The following is a 20,779-nucleotide window of genomic DNA, read 5'->3' on the forward strand; positions in this document are numbered from 1 at the left end:
GAATATTACTCAGCCATAAAAAAGAATGAAATCTAGCCATTTGCAATGATGTAGATGGAGCTAGAAATAATATGCTAAGCAAAATAAGTCAACCAGGGAAAGAAAAGTATCATAAGTGTCTTATGCTTTTCAGTGTACAGGTTTTTTACTCCTTGGAAAAACTTATTCCTGGGTATTGTATTATTTTTGATGCAATTATAAATGGGACTATTTTCTTTCTCTTTTTTTCAGATTTATTTATTAGGGAGAGTGAGAGAGAGAGAAAGGGCAAGTAGGGGAAGGAGCAGAGGGAGAGAGAGAGAGAAAAACTGACATTAAGCACAGAGCCTAATGCAGGGTTTGATCTCAGGACGCTGAGATCATGACCTAAGCTAAAAACAAGAGTCAGATACTTGACCAACTGAGTCATCCAGGCACCCCGGGATTATTTTCTTAGTTTCTTTCTTTTTTTTTTTTTTTTGATAGTTCATCTTTAGTGTATAAAAATTCAACAAATTTCTGTATATTGATTTTGTATCCTTCAACATTACTGAATTCATTTTTTTAGTTTTGACAGTTTTCTGGTGAAGTTTTTAGGTTTTTCTACATATAATAGCATGACATCTACAGGGGCCCCTGGATGGCTCAGTGAGTTAAGCCTCTGCCTTCGGCCTAGGTCATGATCTCAGGGTCTTGGGATTGAGCCCCGCGTAGGGCTCTGCTCGGCAGGGAGCCTGCTTCCCTTCCTCTCTCTCTCTGCCTGCCTCTCTGCCTACTTGTGATCTCTCTGTCAAATAAATAAATAAAAGATTTTTTAAAATATGACCTTTACAAATAATGGCTATTTTATTTTTTCCTTTCCCATTTGGATTCCTTTATTTCTTTTTCTCACCTAATTGCTTAGTTAGGATACTCTATAGTACATTGATTAAAGGTGGCATGCATGAACACCCTTTCAACTCTTTCTTACAAATGAAGAAATTGATATTCTGGTTTTGTGAGGTAAACAGAATTGGGTGTCCTGTAACTAGAAGAAAGAAGAAGATCCACTCTAAGATAGGCAACAAATAATACTTCCATACTTCTTTTTCAAAGGAAAAAAATGTATAAGCACTGTTATTCTGTGAAATCCTATTAAGTTTTATTGGCAGATTACTGCAACCTTGGGACTCTTCAAAGCAGAGAAACTATTCATAAAACCTTCTTTTAGACTTCAGCTTTAGATCTTTCTATTTTAGGTATATATAAACCACTAATTGTAATGAAACTTATTTTAATCAACCTGAAATAGCCAACGAGCATTAGTACTTCCTCGTTTACAAATACAGCTACAAGAAATACAGGTTTCAGTAGAAAACTGAGGGACTACAGCTGTGTTGGGCTTCAGAAAAATTGTCCAAATAACTTTTCAGACTTGAGTTTCTACTAATTTTAGTCATACAAAATATCTACATTAGGTTCTGTAGCTGTCCGTTTTTACAAGTGGCATTTTCTTCAAGAAAGAGAAAAGGGAGTAGAAAATATATTTGTGGAAATAATAGCTGAAAACTTCCCCAATCTGGGGAAGGAAACAGACTGCCAGACCCACAAGGCTCAGAGAACTCCAAACAAAATTAAAAAAAGGAGGCCAAAACCAAAGCATTGTAATTAATTTGTAAAAGATAGTGATGAAGAAATAATCTGAAAAACAAGATGAAAAATGCTATCATTCAGAATAGGAGGGATAAGTTGTTTCCCAGACAAATATAAGCTAAAGGAGAAAATGACCACTAAGCCAGCCCTGCATAAAATATTAAGGGGAACATTAATATTAATATAATAATAGAATGACATATTATTAATATAATTATATAAATTAATTAATAATATAAAAATAATATAAATTAATATAATATAAATTATAATTGCATAATCATATAATCAATCACATATATAAATAATTATAATAAATTATATATCCTTATTGATATTATATATTATGAATTATTATTTTTATACATTATATATTATTATTATATATCATTATTATATATTACAAATTATATATATTATTACTTATATCATAATATATTATATTATATATTATCATATATATTATTAATATAATATATATGATAACATATAATACACAGTAATATATTATATATAATTATATATATCATATATATTATAATATATGATATATATAATTTGCAATGTATATTATATATTACATAATATTATATTATATATCACAATATATTAAATATAAATTTATATTGAAATATATTAATAATAAATATATATGAAATATAAACAGAAAATGAAAAAGGAAGCAATGGCTTTGAATGACACACTGGATCAGATAGTATAATTATAAGGTATACTTGGAACATTCCATCTTAAAACAGAAGAATACACGTTCTTCTCAAGGGCACATGAGACATTCTCCAGAATAGATCACATACTGGGTTACAAATTAGACCTCAGCAAATACAAAAAGACTGAGATCACACCATGCATATTTTCTGATAACAACACTACAAAATGTGAAGTCAACTACAACAAAAAATTTGGAAAGACCACGAATAAATAGAGCTACTAAACAAATGAACACACTACTAAACAATGAGTGGGTCAACTGGGAAATAAAGGTAGAAATTAAAAAAATATATGAAAACAAATGAAAATGTGGACACAATGGCCCCCAAATCTTTGGGATGCAGCAAAAGTGGTCTTAAGAGGGAAGTATATAGCAATACAGGCCTACCTCAAGAAGAAAAAATATCTCAAACAACCTAACCTTATACCTAAAGCAGCTAGAAAAATAGCAACAAACAAAGCTGAAAGCCAGCAAAAGGAAAAATAATAAGGATTAGCACAGAAATAAATAATATACAAACTATACAAAAGTTAGAACAGGCCAATGAAACCAGGAGCTCAGTCCTTGAAAAATTAATAAAATTGATAACCCCCATGTCCAGACTTAGCAAATGTAACAGGACCCAAATAAATAAAAATCACAAATGAAAGAGGAGAAATAAAATCCAACACAAGAAAAGTAAAAACAATTATAAGAGCATATTGTGGAAAACTATATGCGACAAATTGGACAACTTAGAAGAAATGGATAAATTCCTAGAAACTTTAACTACCAAACTGAAACAGGAAGAAATAAAAAACTTGAACAGAACAATAACTAATAGAGAAATGGAATCACTATTTGAAAAACTCCAAACAGAAAAAATTCTAGGTCCAGGTGTCTTTACAGGTGAGTTCTATCAAAAATTTAAAGAACAGTTAATATTCTTTTCCAACTATTCAAAAAATAAAAATAAAAAAGAAAGGAAGGAAGGAAGGAATAAAATGAAGGAAAATACCAAAAAAGAAACAAAGAAAGAAAGAAAATAAATGAAGGAAAATTTCAAATGCATTCTATAAGGTCAGCATCGCACTGTTACCAAAACCAGAAAAAAATACTCCACTGAAAAAGAAAACTACAGACCGATAACCCTGATGAACATGGGTGCAAAAATTCATTTGGATAAAAATTGTATCCGAAAAGAATCATTCACCATGATGAAGTGAGATTTATTCCTAGGTTGCAAGTCTGCAAGTGTGGTTCAATATTTGCAAATCGATTAATATGATACACCACATAAACAAACAAAAAAAGGAAGAATAAAAAGAGCCATATTGATCCTTTCAATAGACGCAAGAAGAGCATTAGGCAAAGTTCAACATCCATTCATGATAAAGACCCTTAGCAAAATAGGTATAGATGGAACAAACCTCAATGTGATAAAGGTCATATATGAAAAAGCCAGAGCTATTATCATCCTCAGTGGGGAAAAACAGAGCTTTTCCTCTATAGTTAGGAAAAAGACAGAGATGTCCACTCACAACACTGTTATTTAACATAGTACTAGAAGACCTGGCCTCAGCAATCAGACAGCAAAAAGAAAGAAAAGTCATCCACATTGGTAAGGAAGAGCTAAAATTTTCACTATTTTCAGATGACCACATATTGCATATACAAAATCCAAAAGACACTACAAAAAAAAATGCTAGAATGGATACACAAATTCAGTAAAGGGCAGGATTGAAAATCAACATAGAGAAATCTGTGGCATTTCTATACATCAATAATGAAGAAGCAGAAAGAGAAATCAAGGAAACAATCCCATCTATACTTGCTTGCACCAAAAACCATAAGAAAGCTAGGAATACACCTAACCAAATAGGTAAAAGACTTAAACTCTGAAAACCATAAACTACTGACAAAAGAAATTGAAGATGACACAAAGAAATGGAAAACTATCCCCTGCTCATGGATTATAAGAACAAATATTATTAAAATGTCTATACTACCCAAAGCAGTCTACATATTTAATGCAATCCTTATCAAAACACCACCTGCATAATTCACAGAGCTAGAACAAACAATTCTAAAATTTGTATGCAACGACAAAAGTCCCTAGATAGTCAAAGTGACCTTGAAAAAAAAAAAAGCAAAGCTGGAGGCATCATAATTCTGGACTTCAAGTTGTAGTATAAAGTTGTAGTTATCGAGACATTATGGTACTGATACAGAAATAGACACATAGTTCAGTAGAATGGAATGGAAAACCCATAAATGAATCCAGAACTATATGGTCAATTAATCTTCAAAAAGGCAGGAAAAAATATCCAATTGGAAAAAAACAGTCTTTAATAAATGGTGTTGTTACAACTAGAAAGCAGCATGCAAAAGAATGAAACTGGACCACTTTCTTACACCATATTTTATATATATATATATATATATATATATATATATATATATATATACCCTTTTATATATATAAATAAAATAAAAAGAATAATATTTTGTCATTTTCAATGATGTCGATGGAGCTAAAGCATATTAGGTTAAGCAAAATCAGTCAAAGAAAGACAAATACCATATTATTTCACTAATATGTGGAATTTAAGAAGTAGAACAAATGATCATGAAGGGGAAAGAGAGGCAAACTGAGAAACAAACTGTTATTTATAGGGAATAGTCTGATGGTTGCCAGAGCAGAGGTGGGTGGGAGGATGGGTTTAATAGGTGATGGGGATTAAGGAGTACACTTGTGGTGAGCACCAGCTGTTGTATTTAAGTAATGAGTCAATAAATTGTACACCTGAAGCTAATATTACATTGTATGTTAACTAACTAGAATTTAAATAAAGACTCAAAAAATTATTTTAAAGTGCTGTTTTCTTAAATTATTTTATAAAAGTTTTTAACAGTGTGAAATTTCAATCAGGTTTTTCTTTGTTTTCTTTTGTCTTTTCATTGAAAAAAGAACTAGTGCTTTATTAACAGCAACTAAAATTAAAACAACAAAATGCTCCATTTGGCTTCAAATTTGTTTTTGAAAGTAGCAACATATGGGATGCCTGGGTGGCTCAGAGTTAAGTGTTTGCCTTCAGCTCAGGTGATGATCCCAAGAGAGTCCCACAATGGCTCCTTGCTCAGCAGGGAGCTTGCTTCTCCTTCTGCCTGCAGCTCCCCTTGCTTGTGCTCTCTCTCTCTCTCTCTCTCTCTCTGACAAATAAAGTCTTTTACAAAAAGTAGCAACATTTCAACTATCTTACAGATACTATTGGTAACAGCTCTTGCTTTATTTAATTTTATAGCCCAGAAAAAAAAATTACTCTTACTAGTAGCTCAAATAAATTAGCCTAATGTGAGATATCCTTCCTTGACCCTAGGAGAAGTAAAGTGGGAAAAAAGGTTGAGTAAAAAGGAATACATTGAGGACCAAAACCCTTAAGGGCTCAGATTGCCTTGTCTAAGACTGATCATTTAGTTTGGTATAAGAACATTTCTACTGAAAATCATTAGTGTCAAGACTGAGAAAGTCTTTTTGAATAGAGATTCAATTACAATAATATTAAAATTAAATCATTATACAAGTTGTAAGCTTTAATTTGGAATCAAATGGCTGATGTCTGTTAGCAATAGCCAAGATGCTACAGAGAGCCCAGATTTAAGGGTTTTCTCTGTAAGCAGATATTATCACTATAGTATGAATTTTATGGCTTCACATAGGCCAATATTCAGCAGGTAATAAGATTATGGGATACATGATATATTCTTCTTATGATATCTCACCTATTAATTGGATAAAAAGCGTCTTGTGGTATTTTTAGAATCTTCTCTTAGATAGACAAATTTGGAGAAGCAAGACAGTAGATTTAGGAAGATTCTAAAGTAGACAGTGGAAGCCAGGATATGTAAATATAATTTCAGAGCTCTAAGGCAGTAGAAATTAGAGGCCACAATCAGAGACTCCTGAGAGCAGTTCATGAGGACTGAATACTTGTATAACTTACGTTTGTTCGATCTGTACATCACCCGGGATATTAAATAGCAGAATTTGGCCTCGGTCTTTATAAGCTGCACTTTTCATCATGTCACAAACCAATACCCCAAAATATGAAGAACTGGAGTATTGACAGGGATAGGGGAATTAAAAAGATGCCCAATTCTGGAATGTAAGGGATATAACTGACGACCAAGATCAGATCAGAAATAACAACCAGCCTGCCTTGATGTTATTTGACTAGATTCCAGCTACTAAACTGATCTTAAAGACAAACAAACAAAGCAAAACAAAACTTCAGAGAATTAACTAGAACATCCTGGCAGACTTTTTTTTTAAAGACTTTATTATATTTATTTGACAGACAGATCACAAGTACTTAGAGAAGCAGGCGGGGGTCGGGGGAAGCAGACTCCCTGCTGAGCAGAAAGTCTGATGTGGGGCTTGATCCCAGGACCCTGAGATCATGATCTGAGCCCGAAGGCAGAGGCTTTAACCCACTGAGCCACACAGGTACCCCCAGACTATTGTTTAATAGAAAGAGCAGCTAAGGAATTTTCCACTTCCTTAAGTTTTGTCCTCTCAAACTGTAACACCTTTATTTCCCTTTTGACCTTGAAACCTCTAAGCCAAATGCACAAATAAACATAACTCAAATGCACAAATAAACACAACTGCTTTGATCTATGACTCAATTAGGAAATAATACTTTTACCAGAAATGTAGTGTCTTTTTTTTCTTTATGTATATTTACCACTAGACAGACCTTCCACCCTTTGCCAACACCCAACCTAGAAAATCTTGATTATTCACTGATATTCATTAGAAAATTAGAGCCATGTCTTTGGGGGAAAACGCTGACCTTAAGGCATAATGAAATCCCAGTTTCCCCCTTTTCATCTTCTTTCCAGGTATATCATAAGAAAGAACCATCATGTGCCCCCTGCCCACCATGGTCCCCCACCCCAACACCGTTCTTTCCAGGCTTGCTTCTACTTGGCTTTTTCCCCTTCCACACTCTGCCTGCCTGGGGAGTGCATAGAGTAGGCTTTATTTATTGTATACACAAGCCCTATTTAAATCACTGAGGGCCCTAACAAGACTCCAGGCCTCATTCCCAGTCCTCATTTGCATTTTAAGCAGCTTTGGCAGTTGTGATGAAGAACTCTCCATCAGAACGGTAGGCCTCTGTATTTGCTTGTATGACTTATGTTTGATGTTTGTTCTCTCTGAACACAGACTGGAATGTTGAATGACAGGCCTGGGCCCTCTAGTCTTTATATTCCAGTCTCTCCATTATAACAAGAATCAGCAGAACTAAACCTGCACACAGTTTCATGGCCCTAAAATCATCAAAAGTGTGTTTGCTTAGTAATGAGGAGTTTTCAGTTTTCCAGTATGTAATTTCTTTTAGAAAATCGGGGAGCAGATACTTCTGCTTCTTTTTTTTATTATTTCTTTTCAGCATAACAGAATTCATTGCTTTGCACCACACCCAGTGCTCCATGCAATACGTGCCCTCCTTAATACCCACCACCTGGCACCCCAACCTCCCGCCCCCCCGCCCCTTCAAAGCCCTCAGATTGTTTTTCAGAGTCCATAGTCTCTCATGGTTCCCCTTCCAATTTCCCTCAACTCCCTTCTCCTCTCCATCTCTCTATGTCCTCCATGTTATTTGTTATGCTCCACAAATAAGTGAAACCATATGATAATTGACTCTCTCTGCTTGACTTATATCACTCAGCAGAACTTCATAAAATCTATCTATGAAAGACCCACAGCAAATATCATCCTCAAGGAGAAAAAGCTCACAGCCTTCCCGTTGAGATCAGGAGCACAACAAGGATGCCCACTCTCACCACTCTTGTTCAACATAGTATTAGAAGTCCTAGCAACAGCAATCAGACAACAAAGAGAAATAAAATGTATCCAAATTGGCCGTGAAGAAGTCAAACTCTCTTTCTTCGCAGATGACATGATACTTTATATGGAAAACCCAAGAGATTCCACCCCCAAACTACTAGAACTCATACAGCAATTCAGTAATGTGGCAGGATACAAAGTCAATGTACAGAAATCAGTGGCTTTCTTAAACACTAACAATGAAAATACAGAAAGGGAAATTAGAGAATCGATTCCATTTACTATAGCACCAAGAACCATAAGATACCTGGGAATAAACCTAACCAAAGAGATAAAGGATCTGTACTCAAGGAACTACAGAACAGTCATGAAAGAAATTGAAGAAGACACAAAAAGATGGAAGACCATTCCATGCTCTTGGATCGGAAGAATAAACATTGTTAAAATGTCTATACTGCCTAGAGCAATCTATACTTTTAATGCCATTTTGATCAAAATTCCACCAGTATTTTTCAAAGAGCTGGAGCAAATAATCCTAAAATTTGTATGGAATCATAAGAGACCCTGACTTGCTAAGGAAATATGGAAAAACAAAAATAAAACTGGCAGCATCACGTTACCTGATTTCACGCTTTACTACAAAGCTGTGATCACCAAGACAGCATGGTTCTGGCATAAAAATAGACACATAGACCAGTGGAACAGAGTAGAGAGCCCAGATATGGACCCTCAACTCTATGGGCAAATAATCTTTGACAAAACAGGAAAAAAATATACATCGGAAAAAAGACAGTCTCTTCAATAAATGGTGCTGGGAAAATTGGACAGCTATATGTAGAAAAGTAAAACTTGACCATTCTCTTACACCATACACAAAGATACAGACCTCAACATGAGACAGGAATCCATCAGAATCCTAGAGGAGAACATAAGCAGTAACCTCATCAATATCAGCCACAGCAACTTCTTTCAAGATATGTCTCCAAAGGCAAAGGAAACAAAAGCAAAAATGAACTTTTGGGACTTCATCAAGATCAAAAGCTTCTTCACAGAAAAGAAAACAGTCAACAAAACAAAGAGTCAATCCACAGAATGGGAGAAGATATTTGCAAATGACAGTACAGACAAAAGGTTGATATTCAGGATCTATAAAGAACTCCTCAAACTCAACACACACAGAACAGATAATCATATCAAAAAAAAGGGCAGAAGATATGAACAGACACTTTTCCAATGAAGACATACAAATGGCTATCAGACACATGAAAAAATGTTCATCATCACTAGCCATCAGGGAGATTCAAATTAAAAGCACATTGAGATACCATCTTACACTAGTTAGAATGGCCAAAATTAGCAAGACAGGAAACAACGTGTGTTGGAGAGGATGTGGAGAAAGGGGAACCCTCTTACACTGTTGGTGGGAATGCAAGTTGGTGCAGCCATGTTGGCAAACAGTTTGGAGATTCCTTAAGAAATTAAAAATAGAGCTTCCCTATGACCCTGCCATTGCACTACTGGGTATTTACCCCAATGATACAGATGTAGTGAAAAGAAGGGCTATCTGAACCCCACTGTTCATAACAGCAATGGCCACGGTCGCCAAACTGTAGAAAGAACCAAGATGCCCTTCAACGGACGAATGGATAAGGAAGATGTGGTCCATATACACTGTGGAGTATTATGCCTCCATCAGAAAAGATACTTCTGCTTCTTTACCATACTCCTGCTCCTTGCTGGCTGCCTGATATTCATCAGTATAATCTTTAAAGGGGTGTATTTGGGGGATAGAAGAACAAGATTTGGATGAAAAAGTCTTAATTAGGAGTACTATAGTTTCCCAATTGCACAAAAAAAGAACCCAGTCCCCAAATTGAGGGTCATGACATAACTAACGTCTACATGAAGGCAAGATTATTGTTATAAATATATTTGTGACTTCTCGTTGGGCTCCTCAGAGAGGACACTATTAAAATAGTTATGTTCAAAGGATTTGTTCTTTCAAAAACAGAAAAAAAGAATGAGACCTCATAGAATCATAAAATGTGATATTTGGATGGGACCTTAAAAGTTTGGTTCAATTTCCTCTGTAGCTGCCTAATGAATAGTGTTTTGCCCAAAGTTCACAGTCAGTTACCAGGAAAGGGAGTCTGGAAGCCTATGTTTCCTCATTTCTTTCTACTGTAGTCTGCCACCTCTTGGGTTTAGTGTCTTTTCTGACCCAGCTGTTATTGATAATTAAGCTTATATTCTTTTTCCACAAAAACATTTTTCACAGAAAATCAAACAAAAATAACTTAAAAAAATCCTTGCCAATGCTAAATTATTTCCTCTTTTCATATTCAGTTTTTCTTTTCAGGAACTTTCTCTTGGTATAGAGTTTTTTTGTTGTTGTTGTTTGTTTTGTTTATTCCATCAGAATTCAGAAGTCTATAACCTGTATGAAAGGTTTTTTTAAAAATTTTTAACAGCATTTGGTTCAAGATATGACTGATATTCATATCTTGGCACACACACACACACACAGTGGCTAATGACAAGAAATGAACAGGTGTGAAGGATGATCTTTAGAATCTGTATTCTGGTCTTCAGGTGGATCCAGAAACACACTGTGATAATTTACTCTGGGTCACAGTGAGCACAGGTGCTGCAATCATCTCTTAATGTCCATTTAATATTAATCTGTCTGCAGTTCTCACCAAGAAAACATCTGGGATTTCCCTCCTCACCCTTTGCGCACCTTTTCACACCGCTTTGCTCTTCTTACCCCCACAGAGCCTGCTGCCTCCCTTTCTAGGTTAGAATATTCTGACAGCATAGTGACTACATGAAAGCAGCTCTGATCATGTTAGCCTTGGCTTGAGAGTGTGTTCCAAAGCTTCATTACTATGACAGTAATTGATTGATATCATAAAGTCAGCATAGTAATTCAAAGATTTTCTTTGAATCTTCACTGTGCATCTATTTATTGCTGAGTTGTAACAACAATTTTCAGAGTAGAAAATGTTTTTCGTTTATGTGGTTTTGGTTTTTCATGCCTGATCAATGAAGGAGATTTTATAAATTATTTTTTGCCCCTTTACCTGTCCTCTGGTTGTATTTTTAAAAGACCCTGTGATGAGAGTATTTTTTGAATGGAAAGACTATAAAAATGTCAAAACACTTGACATAAAACTGACGTATTATGTGATAGCATTTCTAGTAGAAACCAGAACCTCATTCATCATCAAAACAAAAAACAAAAAACAAAAAACAAAAAACAAACAAACAAAAAAAACACTCCCTAAGTTCCATGCTATATGTTAAGGAAACCATCACCCTCTAGTCACACTGCAGATTGTCACTCCTAATCAGAGGTGGGCAACATAAAAAAACTACTGCTGTGAAGAAATGAGTTTTGTCAAACAAGGGATACTGGGGACAAACAAAGACAGCAAACCCTCTAGTCAGGACTCCTCTTGTGCCCTCAGTTTTGTCTTTTACAAATTGAAGAACTGGGCCTATAAATCTATACTTCTTTGGTATAGTTCATTTTTTTTTTCTCAATCCAAAGTCTCTGTAGCTGCTCGGTTGCTGGACTTCAGCAATAATTTTTTATTAGAATGGTGACTGGTTTTGCCTAGTAGGTCTCTGATTATCTTAGAAGGCAGTGTGAAATGTTTAGGAGGAAAAATGTACAAAATTAATTCAAAATTATTTGAGCTCTAAGTAGGAACCAATAGCATTGAACTGTAAGTAGGAGCCAACAACAACCTTTTGTAGGGTTGTGAGGAGTGTTAGGAAATTAGACAATATTTTCCCTCTTCCTAAACTCCATATCCAATCATCCACCATATTCTGTCACGCCCTCTCAGAGAGCATCTTTCACACCCTTCCTTTATATTTATAGCACTGTCATCCTCACTGCAGTCTCTTACCAGTTCACTCTCACTTTACTTTGAAAGCCTCTTGAGTGTTCTCTCTGCCTGTTCCTGTCCATCTTTGGCTCTGCCATAATATCAATGTTTCAAAAATGCAGCTTATTTAAAAGATAAAGAGAAAAAAAAATGAAAACATCTTAAGTGGTGCTCCATTGCTTCCAGGAAAAAAGCAAAAACTTTTTGTCTTAAAGTTAAAATCACCTCACACTTTGGCCCCAACTTCCCTTCAGTAACTTTAGCTCCTCACACATATCCCTTTATTGAATATTGCCTAAACACAGCGTGGTCTATACTGCTACCACCAAGTTTTTTCAGTCTTTGTATCACCTTGGTTATACTCAACTTTATTCCCTTCACCTCAGTAACTTCTAGCCATGCCTCCAATTCTGTCAAATCTCACCTTTCTTAAGCCTTTCCAAGCCATTAAGCCAGTCTCTGAATTTCTTTAGCAATTATTCACTTGGTCTTGAATCTTCAACTTCTTTATTTCTTAATAAATTATTTATTTGAAAATTTTCTTTATAGAAAACAGTAAAACATAAAATACTTGAGAAATGAGTAGAGAGATAGGGTGGAGAAACTGATCCAGAATTCTTACTCCAGAAAACTTACTCTTTTTGATAGTGTTGGTTTTGTCCCCTACCCCTGTATCATCACTTATGAGTTTTGAGAACTTGAATGTTCCAGTCGTGTTGTATGTATATTTTCATTGCCGACAGCATTTTTTTTCAATTAATGTTTCATAAGTATTTTTTTTCCATTTTGGTACCACCTTTTACACAGATTGTTTTTAATAGTCTTATAACAATCTGTAATACACATACATCATATTTTACTCATGATTTCCCTTATTGTTAGGTACTTGAGTTGCCTTCCCTACTCTTTTGTTATTATAAATAATGTTTTGATTAGTATTTTTAGGCATACAATTCTCGGCATTTAGATGATTTCCTGAAAATAAATTTTTAGGAATGAGGTTTTTGAGGAAAAGAGTATGCATGTCATCATGGCTCTTATGTCACCAGCAATTTAAGACAGCTCTAATTTTATGCACACATTAATTTTGTGTATTATCCTCTAATTTTGTAGTTTTGTAATATTCAAAATAATATTTATTTGTGTTTTTTTTCTATTTCTCTATACATTGTCATAACAAGGCTGAATATTTATCACAGGTAGATTTGCTATTATATCCTCTCTTACAAATTGTCTGCTCATGTTCTTTGCCCAGTTATCTATTTGGACTTTAATGTCTTTGTTTTAATTTCTATAGGTTCTTTATATAGACTATAAAGAGTAGATTTTCATGTTATATTTGTTGCATATTTTCTTAATCCATTATTTACTTTATTAAGTTATATTTTAATGTATAGAAATTTTACATCTCTGCAGAGTTCAGTATGTCAATATGTCAGCCTTTATTCATTCTCAGCCCTCAAAGTTATCTTCCAATCTACTTCCTTTGTCAGCTCTTACAGTGCTATGTTATAATATTGTTTTAGTCTATTTTTGTTTGACTATTCTCAATCTAGATTGTAAACTCTCTAAACTTAAGGTTTCTATTTTATGCTATAGGCAGAGTGGAAAGAGGACTGACATATGATTTCAAAAACCTGTACTTGAATCCACATAATTGTTATGTAACTTTAAATATATCAATGTATTTCTTTTGGCTTCTAAAAAACTGACTTCCCCTCTGCTTTTTTTTCACAAGTTATTAGGAGTGGCAAGTACACTTATATGCATATGAAAATTTTATTAATGGCAATAAATCATTAAAAGAATAAATAGTAATTATTCTTGGGAACTATAGTGCCTAGCATATTGCTGCCTTGGTAAATAATTCTTAGTAAAATTGTTTAATTAGGGCTTTTTGGGGAGAGCATTAATTAAGTAAAAGAAAAGAGAAATAAGTCACTGTACCAGATGCTCACATTAGCAGGATTGCTGTCTATTTAATCTAAATTTTCTAGTATAAAATGAATTGCAAACATTATATTTTATTGTAAAATATGTCTTTATTTGATTTGGGAAATGTGGTAGCCTTGACTATAACTTCTCATTATTGGATTTTTGGCTAGAGTAAATAAATAAATAAATAAAGTAGCTGTCGCCTAATCTTTAGCCATGAGAAAAGTGCAGAAATTCATTTCAATTCACTTTTGAAAACTATCTCTGCTGCAAAGTGAAGATTACCCATGCTGAAGAGCATGTGGCCTTTGGGTGCCTGGCTCAGTGGGTTAAGCCTCTGCCTTGGGCTTAGGTCATGATCTCAAGGTCCTGGGATCAATCCCCATCGGGCTCTCTGATCCGCAGGCAGGGAGTCTGCTTCCCCCCACTGTCCCCTCCTCTGCCTGCCTCTCTGCCTACTTGTGATCTCTGTCTGTCAAAGAAGTAAATAAAATCTTTTAAAAAAAAGCTTGTGACCTTCAAAATGAAAATTAATCTGGAAAATCAAGGCTTGATACAATATTTAAGAATGCAAGAGGCCATCTCAGTTCCTTTGCTTTAAAACTACCCTGTGGAATATAGAAATACTACTGCAATGACTGACAGAGGCAACACTTCGGAAATGTTTTCAGTTATGTGAGATTTGTAGCAACAAAGAAAGAAACACAAAAACTGTGCATTGATATGCATCTCTTAGAGGTGGAGAATGCATAACCTCAGATAAGGTGTCTACTTTCATGTGTGAAGAAACTCAATGTAATGAAGTATGAAGCTATAACAGACATAATATTCACAAACCAAGCTGAGAGTGTATCAGCTCTTTATGATGTTCTGGAAATAAAAAGAGCACATACACACACATCTCATTAATTTATTGTTACTTGTTCTGTTTTTAAATTTGACAAAGTACGTATGTATTACATGTCCATACTTAAATGTGGGGTGCAAAATAAATATGCTTATATTTCTAATGTGCCTGAAGTTCTGACCCAAGTCTTTTGTAATATTTTTAATGTATTCAACTTTATATCTTGTGGTGAGACTGGGGAAAGAATTATTAAAATAAAATGAGATACTTATAAAGATAAATTTTTCTTACAGAAACTGCCTTTCCTGATAATGTCTATAAATGAGAAATTAAATGGAAAAAAGGCCAAATCCAATATACACCAGACACTATGTTAGACAAATTTAAGTTAAATTTTTGAAATTAGTGGAACTTGTAGAGGAAGTTAAAAGGGGGAGAGTATGGGAAAATGTTATTTGATTAGCAAAGCCTTGTATTGACCTGAAAGGGATGGTGAGGATAGAAGGGAGGAAATGAGAACTATTAATGGAAATGTGAAGAACTCCAAGAATTACGTATAGATGAGTGAGTGCAGTTTCTGTAAAGAAAAGATAAAAGAGGAAAAGAAAGAAAGTGAAAGAAAGAAGAGAAAAGAAAGAGGAAAAAATGGAAGAGGGAAAAGAAGGAGGAAGGAAAGAAATGAGAAAAAAAAGAGAATGAAAGAGAAAGAAAAGCTCAAAGCACCAAAACCCTAAAGAAATGACTTTTTGTCCTATAAAATGGCCAAACTTTGTGGCACTTGTTCCACTAATAGACTGTGATAATCATAACAGGTCTTAATTTTTAAGTTGTGAGATCTCACAAAAATTTGTTTTCTGCATACTTTAATAGTTCTTTTTGATATTCCACTGGGCATTGTCTTGCCATAAGTTTATTTGTGCTTTTGGATCTTAGTTCCTTCACTGGACTCTAAAACCAGAGTCCTCCTTTTCAGGGCCTAGTACAAGAATGTGTACATGTAGAAGAGTCACTCAGAGTTATATATAAGGATATCAATCAGATTGAATTTTTAATTTTCTTCAAATACTGAAATGCTTTGTTAGTGCCTCTATATCTCCAAGATGTATTTTTTGCATGCTTTAGAATTTTCATTTTCTTTGTTCAGTTGGCAAAGTCACTTAAATATTTAATTTTTCATTTCAAATTTGTCATTTGGACTTAAGATTATGTGGATAATATGGAATTCAAATAGAGTAAAACATGTTAACATACCAACTGTGAAACAGTGTTGTGTAAACAACAAACAGATGAGAATATTAAAAATAAAATAAAAACAGCAGAATTGGGAAGATGGAAATTACTTTCAGCACATCTAAGAAGTACTCTCTGTTAAATCAAAATAAAATGCATCTTAAACCTCAGATTTTATTATTTGCGACTAATGATTAGATAAATTTTGTGGTTTTTTTTCCCAAAGAATGTGAAATACTTTTCTGCCTTAAAACATTTGTTTGTACATTTTTTTTCTTGTTTTTCCTCTGGAAAGGCCAACTTCTGTGTTCTCTATAACAAGTACTAATCTCTAAATGTCTAGATCAAATGGTACCTTTGCTATGATATCTCCAAATCTTTCTTATCATTCTTAATATTTCTCTCTGCCTTCATAACTTGCTGTTCTCCTCTTTTAATATTTAAAATCATAAAGCCAGGATTTTAAAGTATTAAAGGAACTTAGAAATAAAGGAGCTTAGAAATTTTAGAGTTATAAAGGAACTTAGCTCCCATGTGGGGTAGTTCATTATCACTACTCTTTGTTGTTCTAGCTAATTTTGAACACATCCACTATCTCCATTAAATTTACAGTACTTGAGTGTAAGATCTGTGATTTGTATTTTCTCATACCTTTCTCATTTACCTGCAAACAGAGAGTACTCAAGAAATACTTATTGAATAAATGTTACAAAATGAATTAATGAAAGAATAAATGAAATGAATTGCCTCTGGCAAAACAGTGAAGTAAGTACAACTTTGATTTTAACACTTCCTTAATGATTTCTCCTTTTATCATTTACCACTTCACCTTCACCTGAAGCCCACTTTTATCATACTGATTCCTACTACTGGATACCCCATTAAGGTAACCTCGAGAATAAGAGAGGTCCTTCACCATCATCCCTCAATGGAAAGAATCTACTAGCTGTTGTATATACAGAGCTAGCCTAGCTGAACCACTTGATATTTTCTGCACAACATGTGTGGTAGGGTCTGAATTTCCTGTGTGGTGAGACTATATTGATGAACCATGGCAAATCAGACAAACTGCACTCAGATAAAGTTTCTTCTTTACTAGATTCAGTGGCATTTCCCCTTCTGCCATCCTGTTTATCCTAAATGATAAATGGAAACTATAAAGACTGATAAAAGAAATTGAACATGACACACTGGAAAGATATTTCATGTTTATAGATTGGCAGAGCAAATATTGTTATTGTTAATATTGTTAACAATATTAACAATAACAATAAAATATTATTAACAATGACAATAAAATATTGTTAAAATGTCCATAGTACCCAAATAAACTGAAATCTTGGAAAAGAACAAAATCAGAGGTATCACAATCTCAGATTTTAAGATAGACTACAAAGCTGTAGTAATCAAAACAGTATGATACTGGCACAAAAATAGATAGATCAATGGAATAGAGAACCCCCCAAATAAACTCACCATCATCAATCAATCTATGGAAAGGAGGCAATGATATTCAGCAAGAAAGACAGCCACTTCAACAAATGGTGCTGACAAAACTGAATAGCTACAGGCAAAATAATTAAATTAGACAACTTTCTTATACTATACACAAAAAATGCAAAATAGATTAAAGACCTAAATTTGAGACCTGAAACCATAAAACTCCTAGAAGAAAACATAGGTAATAATCTCTTTGATATCACCCATGGTAATATTTTTCTAGATATGTCTCCTTTCGCAAAGGGAACAAAATCAAATTTAAGCTATTTGGACTACACCAAAATAAAAAGCTTTTGCCCTGTAAGGAATCACCAATAAAATAAGAAGGTAGCCCACCAGATAAGAGAAAATATCTGTAAATGATATATCTGATGAAAGGTAATCCAAAATACATAAAGAACATATACAATTCAAAACAAAAAATAAAAAATTAGAAGACTTCAATAAACATTTTTTCAAGAGAATAATATATATTTTATATATATAAAATATATAATATTTCAAGAGAATAATATATATTCTCTTGAAATACGTATGGCCAACAGACACACTCAGCCATAAAAAAGAATGAAATATTGCCATTTGCAATGACATAGATGGAGCTAGAGTGTATTACATTAAGCAAAATAAGTTAGTCAGCAAAAGACAAATACCATATAATCTCACTCATATGTGGAATTTAAGAAGCAAAACGAATGAACAAAGGGTATAAAAGAGAAAGAGGCAAACCAAGAATCAGATCCTTAACTATAGAGAAGAAATTGATGGTTACTGGAAGGATGGGTAAAATAGACAATGTAAATTAAGGAGTGAATCTGCTGTGATGAGCACCAGTGTTGTATGGAAGTGTTGAATCACTGTGTTGTACATCTGAAACCAATATTATACTGTATGTTAACTAACTGGAATTCAAATAAAAAGTTAAATAAATAAAATGACTGTAAAAAAAGAAAAAGATGGTCATAATAACTAATCATCACTGTAATGCAAATAAAAACCACAATGAGATATTACCTCACACCTGTCAGAACAGCTAAAATTAAAAAAAAAAAAAACACAAGAAATCACAAGTGTTGGCAAGTGTTCTCAAAGAATCACAACTTTAGTGTCCATTGGTGGAGTGGAGGAAGAAGTGGGGAAAAATTCAAATGGTCAAGTGTGCTTAGAGACTGATCCAGTTCTTGGGATTTGTGACATGATGGAGGGAAAGAACAGAAAAGTTAGTCAGGAAAGCTATCTAAGGACTCTGTTTTGAAACCCCCATATAAATTTTGGCAAGTCATTCCCCTTCCTTTGTCTTTATACTAACTAGCTGCTGTCAGCATTAAGTGAGAAAATGTGTGTAAAAAATCTTTGTAAATGGCAATACACTATCCACTTTAATGATTATATTATTAATAATATATTATCAAAATATTGCTGAAAGAAATTAAAGTCAAGTGAAAAGAAATTCTATGCTTATGGAATTGTATATATTTTATATATATTTAGGGAGTAGAATATAGAATGATAGACTGGCTGAATTGAAAGTTACCTTAAGGTCGTATGGTCCAATTTTGCTGGATGATTGGTAGAATATGTAGATTTCAAGAATTTTACTATTAAGTTATTTTTAAGGGTTTTATGATGGTTTTGAAATTGTATGCAAATGTGTATGTACATACACATAACTTTTGACCATATGTTTGACCTAAATTATGGAATGAATAAAACCAAACAATTTGGGAATACATATAAACTCACTTTATATTTCAAAATAACTTGTTGAATTAAGGACAGGAATTTTATCATTTAGGTTATCTAAATTTCAAAATAGATATTCTGCCAGTAGGTGTGAGCATTCAATGCAGGTGATGAGGCAAAGTGACTTACATGGCTACAGCACCTGAAAACTTCAGAAAACTTGATGTTAATTTGATGAGTAGTAAAGATTACTCAAAATGTATATTCAAATCTGTCATCTGGTTTTATTCTAATATCTCTACTGTGCAGAGATAGTGGTAGATAACAGAAAGCAAGTGTGACATCTATAACCAACAGAAAACAGACATCTAAAGAAGAGTTGTAAAATGATTACTACATCAAAGTTTATTTACTTTTCAAAAGACATTACATTTGATTGATCAGACTACTAGTCTGGTTTTCTAATCCCTGGACATGCATATTTCCAGTTGTTACTGAAATCTACCTATCTATCTATCTATACACACACACACACACACACACACTCTCTTCTTAGAAACTTTCAAATACCAAGTTTGAATAAATTAAATGCAACAGAACAGCAATCATTTCATATGGTTTGTCAATAAATTATAAAGAAAGAAGGAGTTTTCCATAGGGAATTGTAGTTTAATGTGTACTTCCTTTATTGGAAAATTGTCATATTTCTGGGTCAGGATGCAAATAGGATGAAGATAAAGGGAGACACATTTGCCAAGCCTTGCTTAAATATCACTCAAAAGGGGTGAACTATATAATTATTAACATAAATAAAGTGGACTAAATTTTATCCCTGTCCTTCCTTTCACCTCAATGAAATAATTTTAATGTTCTATGGTAAAATTGCTTTCCAGCATTTCCCCCAAATTTTTACATTAAATTTTATATTATGCAAGGTAACATATACTCATAGTTTTCATGCATGTTTATACTGTGGGCTTTAAAAAAATAAAAACAAATAATAGGACATTTTCTGTTCAGTTTATACTCACATTCATATATTTGGAATAGCTAGAGTTTTGTATTCTTAGCCAATTAATAATTTCTCCATATCTAGATTTTCCAGTTCCTTTCATAGAAATAATGATCCTTAGATTGAACGTTTCTTTTTTTTCTAAAGATTATTTATTTATTTGAGAGACAGAGATAGTGAAAGAGAGTATTAAGGAGAAGAGGGAGAAGCAGACTCTGCACTGAGGAGGGATCCTGATGCAGTGCTCAATCCCACAACACTGACATTAAAACCTGATCCAAAGGCAGATGATTAACCAACTGAACCACCCAGGTGCCCCAGATTGAATGTTTCTTCAATGTAGAAAATGTCATGTATCATAAATAGCTCTTTGGTGGCACAATGTGAAAAGAAAAAAAAATAACCATATAATTAAGCCAAAGAACAATCATTTAGAACCCAGGTACTCTATCACATAATTAACTATACACTAAGACATTTATGTGCTTCTTCTGTCCTT

Source organism: Mustela erminea, chromosome X (assembly GCF_009829155.1).
Source record: "Mustela erminea isolate mMusErm1 chromosome X, mMusErm1.Pri, whole genome shotgun sequence".
Taxonomy (NCBI): Eukaryota; Metazoa; Chordata; class Mammalia; order Carnivora; family Mustelidae; genus Mustela; species Mustela erminea.